Here is a 6,320-nt window from a genome sequence, read left to right on the forward strand (position 1 = left end):
GTACATCAGGCAGAGTTGTTAAGAGGGACAGAGAAGAGATTCGTTAGAGAACGAAAGAAGATGTTACATTGAATAATGAGAGAGAGAGAGAATATGAGCCTTGGTGGGAGGTAGGTTATAATAGTACGGATTGAATGGGAGGGAGGTAACAAAGTGCAGATATTGGTACTTCCCGCGGTGGCGTAGTTTAGGTCACTAATCTCATTCATACACTGTTGGGCTGGAGACTCACTAACCGAATGGTCAACCTGAAAACAAGCTTACGGATGTGCAGTAATCGCCTCCCCTTGAAGTCCACTTGGAAGATGATGTCACGCTTCCACGTCACCAGACCAGATAACCTCAAAATATTTTAAGAATGCTGCCCAGACTCTGAATATGCTAGCTGATTCAGGCACCTCTAAGGTGGATATCTCAGGTGTGGGGCAGCTGGTCAAACCATGTGGCTTCAAGTAAAATATAATTTGTTGAAACACCGCTAAAGGAAACACAAACAAAAGAAATCAGAATTTAAAATAACAACGATTTGAAAACCCCGACAGATGCGAATAACTCCCACAACTAAACAAAGAGGTGGCCTGATAAATAAATATTCCCATAAATACAAAAAAGGTAAAGTTAAACACAGTTTCTTGCAGGAGAGAGATTGTGGCCAGAATTAGCTAGGGATCATTTGCTGAAGCATGGAACCGCTTTCCACTCAAGCAGCTTCTATGCATACTCATCTAAAAGCAAAATACAGCAGGAATAATCCCTGAACTGGGGAACTGTCCATCTCCCCTTTTACTGACCACTTCCAAGATAATGTTCTAGGTACAGTTCCTGATCAAAGAGACCTTGGAGTGAAGAAACATAGTTCATTGAAAGTGGATTCGCAGGAGATATGATAGCAAGGAAGGCACTTAGCATGGTTTCCTTGATTGTTCAAAGCATTGAATATGGAAGTTTGGAAGTCATGTTGCGGCTGTACAGGACATTGGTTAAGTCACTTCTGAAATGTTTTATGCAATTCTGATTTCCCTGTGATTGTTACGATGTTGTGAAATTTCAAATAGTTTTGGAGCAATTTACAAGGATGTTACCGGGGTTGGAGGATTTGAGGGAGAGTGAAGAGATTGAAAAATCTGGGATTGCTTTCATTGGGAGTGGAGATGAGCAGAGAGATCGCGGTGTCCATGTACACAGATCCCTGAAAGTTGCCACGCAGATTGACAGGGTTGTTAAGAAGGCATACAGTGTTTTGGCCTTTCCTAAGACAGGGATTGAATTCCGGAACCAGGAGGTTATCCTGCAGCTGAACAAAGCTCTGGTAAGGCCACACTTGGAGTATTGTGTACAGTTCTGGTCACCGCATTATAAGAAGAATGTGGAAGCTTAGGAAAGGGTGTAGATGAGATTTACTAGGATGTTGCCTGATATGGAAGCAATGTCTTACGAGGAAAGGCTGAGGGCCTTAAGGCTGTACTCGTTAGAAAGAAGAAGGTTAAGAGGTGACGTAATAGAGACACACGTGATAATAAGAGCTAAAACTAATTCTTCTAAGTCACCTGAAAAACGGAGCAAATCTGAACAGAAAGTCATAACACACTAAAATCGATTCTTAACGTAGCAGTTGGTGCGTCCTCCAAATTTTGGGTAATGAAATTTTTATTTAATATTACAGTTATGGAATCATGGAGTTAGAATACGTACAGTGTGGAAACAGGCCCTTCGGCCCAACAAGTCCACACCGCCCCGCCGAAGCGCAACCCACCCATACCCCTACATTTACCCCTTACCTAACACTACGGGCAATTTAGCATGGCCATTTCACCTGACATGCTCATCTTTGAACTGTGGGAGGAAACCGGAGCACCCGAAGGAAACCTACACAGACACGGGGAGAACGTGCAAACTCCTCACAGTCAGTCGTCTGAGGCGGGAATTGAACCCGGCTCCCTGGCGCTGTGAGGCAGCAGTGCTAACCACTGTGCCATCGTGCGGCCCTTTTCACAGCAGAGAGCGGCGCGGGCTGGGCGGAAGTGAGGTTGGAGCGCAGAGCTGGTCGGGAATGTAAGTGATTGATATTTGAGTGGATGTGTTCGAGACCCCAGGCCCTACCTAGTGGGGCCTCCCTCACATCCTCCTCCTCTAACCTAATTTTAATGTCCACAGGTAAGCTACTCAGTGTTCTTGTTTTCGGAGACGAGGTGTAGAGTAATGGCAGCGCAGGCAGTGGAATGTTCCTCCTGCAGGTTGTTTGACGTAGGGGTGACCACCAGTACTCCTGTCGACTTCATCTGCAGGAAATGCAGTCAGATCCTGCTCCTTAAAGAACGAGTTAGGGAACTGGAACTGGAGTTGGATGAACTGAGGGTTATTCGAGAGGCTGAGAGGGTGATAGATAGAAGCTACAGGGACATAGCTACGCCAGAGAACAGAGGTAGCTGGGTAACAGTTCGAGGTGGGAAGGGGAGGAAGCAGGCAAAGCAGGGATCCCCTCTGGTCGTTCCCCTAAACAATAAGTATACCGCTTTGGATACTGTTGGGGGGGAAGGCCTAGCAGGTGTAAGCTGCGGTGACCGGGTCTGTGGCGCGACGTCTGGCTCTGAGACTCAGAAGGGAAAGGGAGAGAGGAGGAGAGCGCTAGTTATAGGAGACTCTCTAGTTAGAGGGACGGACAGGCGGTTCTGTGGACATGGGCGAGAATCTCGGATGGTTTGTTCCCTCCCGGGTGCCAGGGTCTGAGACGTCTCGGACTGTGTCTTCAGAACCTTTAAGGGGGAGGGTGTGCAGCCAGAAGTCGTGGTGCACGTTGGCACAAACGACATAGGTAGGAAGAGGGGTGGGGAGGTCATTCAAGAGCTTAGGGAGTTCGGCTGGAAGCTAAAAGCTAGGACAGACAGAGTCGTCATGTCTGGGTTATTGCTGGTGCCACGTGACAGTGAGACAAGGAATAGGGAGAGAGTGCAGTTGAACACGTGGCTGCAAGGATGGTGTCGGAGGGAGGGCTTCATGTATTTGGACAATTGGACTGCATTCTGGTGAAGGTGGGACCTGTACAACCAGGGCGGGTTGCACCTGAACCAGAAGCGAACCAATATACTGGGGGTAGGTTTGCTAGCACTCTTCGGGGGGGTTTAAATTAATTTGGCAGGGGGATGGGATCCGGACTTGTAGTCCAGCAAGTAGGTTTAGCTGTTTGTCAGGATGTCCAAGAATGTAGGGCGGCTGTGAAGAAGGTAGCACTGACAGGGAGTACTTGCGGACACAGAGATGGGTTCAAGTGCGTATACTTCAACGCAAGGAGTATCAGAAATAAGGTGGGTGAACTTAAGGCGTGGATCGGTACCTGGGACTACGATGTTGTGGCCATCACGGAAACGTGGATAGAAGAGGGACAGGAATGGTTCCTGGTTGGAGGTTCCTGGTTACAGATGTATCAGTAAGATTAGGGAGGGTGGTAAAAAAGGAGGGGGAGTGGCGTTGATAATTAGAAATGGTATAACGGCTGCAGAAAGGCAGTTCGAGGGGGATCTGCCTTTGGAGGTAGTATGGGCTGAAGTCAGAAATAGGAAAGGAGCAGTCACCTTGTTGGGTGTTTACTATAGGCACCCCAATAGCAGCAGAGATGTGGAGAAACAGATTGGGAAACAGATTTTGGAAAGGTGCAGAAGCCACAGGGTAATAGTCATGGGCGATTTCAACTTCCCAAATATTGATTGGAAGCTCTTTAGATCAAGTAGATTGGATGGGGCGGTGTTTGCGCAGTGTATCCAGGAAGCTTTTCTAACTCAGTATGTAGATTGTCCGACCAGAGGGGAGGCCATATTGGATTTGGTACTCGCAAATGAACCGGGACAAGTGATGGGCTTGTAAGTGGGTAAACATTTTAGTGATGGTGACCACAATTCTGTGACTTTCACCTTGGTTATGGAGAGAGATAGGTGCGTGCAACAGGGTAGGTTTTACAATTGGGGGAAGGGTAATTACGATGCTGTAAGACAGGATCTGAGGAGCATTAGTTGGGAGCATAGGCTGTCAGGGAAGGATGTCGTTGAAATGTGGAACTTTTTCAAGGTTAAAGATACGATGTGTCCTTGATATGTATGTTCCTGTCAGGCAGGAAAGAAATGGTCGTGTGAGGGAACCTTGGTTGACGAGGGAGGTTGAATGTCTTGTAAAGAGGAACAAGGAGGCTTACATAAGGTTGAGGAAACAGGGTTCAGACAGAGCAGTGGAGGGATACAGAATAGCCAGAAGGGACCTGAAGAAAGGGATTAGGAGAGCTAAGAGAGTGCATGAAAAATCTTTGGCAGGTAGGATCAAGGATAAGCCAAAGGCATTTTATGCGTATGTGAGAAACATGAGAATGACGAGAACGAGAGTAGGTCCGATCAAGGACAGTAGTGGGAGACTGTGTATTGAGTCGGAAGAGATTGGTGAGGTCTTGAATGAGTACTTTTCTTCAGTATTTACGAAAGAGAGGGACCGTATTGTTGAAGAGGAGAGTGTGAAACGGAGTGGTAAGCTAGAGGAGATACTTGTTAGGAAGGAAGATGTGTTGGACATTTTGAACAACTTGAGGATAGACAAGTCCCCCGGGCCTGACGGGATATATCCTAGGATTATGTGGGAAGCAAGAGAGGAAATTGCACTACCATTGGCAATGATCTTTTCGTCTTCACTGTCAACGGGGGTGGTACCAGGGGACTGGAGAGTGGCAAATGTTGTGCCCCTGTTCAAAAAAGGGAATAGGGATAACCCTGGAAATTACAGGCCAGTTAGTCTTACTTCGGTGGTAGGCAATGTAATGGGAAGGGTACTGAGGGATAGGTTTGATGAGTATCTGGAAAGACACTGCTTGATTGGGGACAGCCAGCACGGATTTGTGAAGGGTAGGTCTTGCCTTACAAGTCTCATTGAATTCTTTGAGGAGGTGACCAAGCAGGTGGATGAGGGTAGAGCAGCGGATGTAGTATACATGGATTTTAGTAAGGCATTTGATAAGGCTCCCCATGGTAGGCTTATGCGGAAAGTCAGGAGGCATGGGATAGAGGGAAATTTGGCCAATTGGATGGAAAACTGGCTAACTGGTCGAAGTCAGAGAGTGGTGGTAGATGTTAAATATTCAGCTTGGAGCCCAGTTACAAGTGGAGTTCCGCAGGGATCAGTTCTGGGTCCTCTGCTGTTTGTAATTTTTATTAATAACTTGGATGAGGGAGTCGAAGGGTGGGTGAGTAAATTTGCAGATGATACGAAGATTGGTGGAGTTTTGGATAGTGAGGAGGGCTGTTGTCGGCTGCAAATGGACTGAGATATTATGCAGAGCTGGGCTGAGGAGTGGCATATGGAGTTCAACCCTGCCAAGTGTGAGGTTGTCCATTTTGGAAAGACAACTAAGAATGCGGAATACAGGGTTAACGGTAGGGTTCTTAGGGAGATGGAGGAACAGAAGGATCTTGAGGTCTATGTTCATGGATCTTTGAAAGTTGCCACTCAGGTGGATAGAGCTTGTAAGAAGGCCTTCATTAGCGTTCATTAGCAGAGGGATTGAATTAAAGAGTCGTGAAGTGATGTTGCAACTGTACAGGACTTTGGTTAGGCCACATTTGGAGTACTATGTGCAGTTCTAGTCGCCTCACTTTTGGAAAGATGTGGAAGCTTTGGAGAGGGTGCAGAGAAGATTTACCAGGATGTTGCCTGGAATGGAGAATAGGTCGTACGAGAATAGGTTGAGAGTGCTCGGCCTTTTCTCATTGGAACGGTGAAGGATGAGGGGTGACTTGATAGAGGTTTATAAGATGATCAGAGGAATAGATAGAGTAGACAGTCAGAAACCGGGTACAACTGAGTGTTACAAGGGGACATAAATTTAAGGTGAAGGGTGGAAGGTATAGGGGAGATGTTACGGGTGGGTTTTTCACCCAGAGAGTGGTGGGGGCATGGAATGCGCTGCCTGTGGGAGTGGTAGAGTCAGAATCTTTGGTGACCTTTAAGCAGCAATTGGATAGGTACATGGATGGGTGCTTAAGCTAGGACAAATGTTCGGCACAACATCGTGGGCCGAAGGGCCTGTTCTGTGCTGTATTGTTCTATGTTCTATGTTCTAATGTTTTAGTTCACCTTTCCCCAGTTTCACGCCGTCACATGAGCACTGCTGTTATCCCCATCTGTGTGCATCTTAAAAATCAGGATATCTCAAAACGTAAGAAAACTGAATGGCCTGGACAAAGTGGCTGTGGGAAAGATTGGTTGGAGAGACAACGACCGTGGTAACAGCATAAGAGTATAAGGAAGACGTGTTATTAGGTGATAAGGAGAACCATCCTTAGACAGAG

Source organism: Chiloscyllium plagiosum, unplaced genomic scaffold (genome assembly GCF_037043375.1).
Source record: "Chiloscyllium plagiosum isolate Xiang-an unplaced genomic scaffold, Cpla_swu_hap1 HiC_scaffold_41, whole genome shotgun sequence".
Classification (NCBI taxonomy): domain Eukaryota; kingdom Metazoa; phylum Chordata; class Chondrichthyes; order Orectolobiformes; family Hemiscylliidae; genus Chiloscyllium; species Chiloscyllium plagiosum.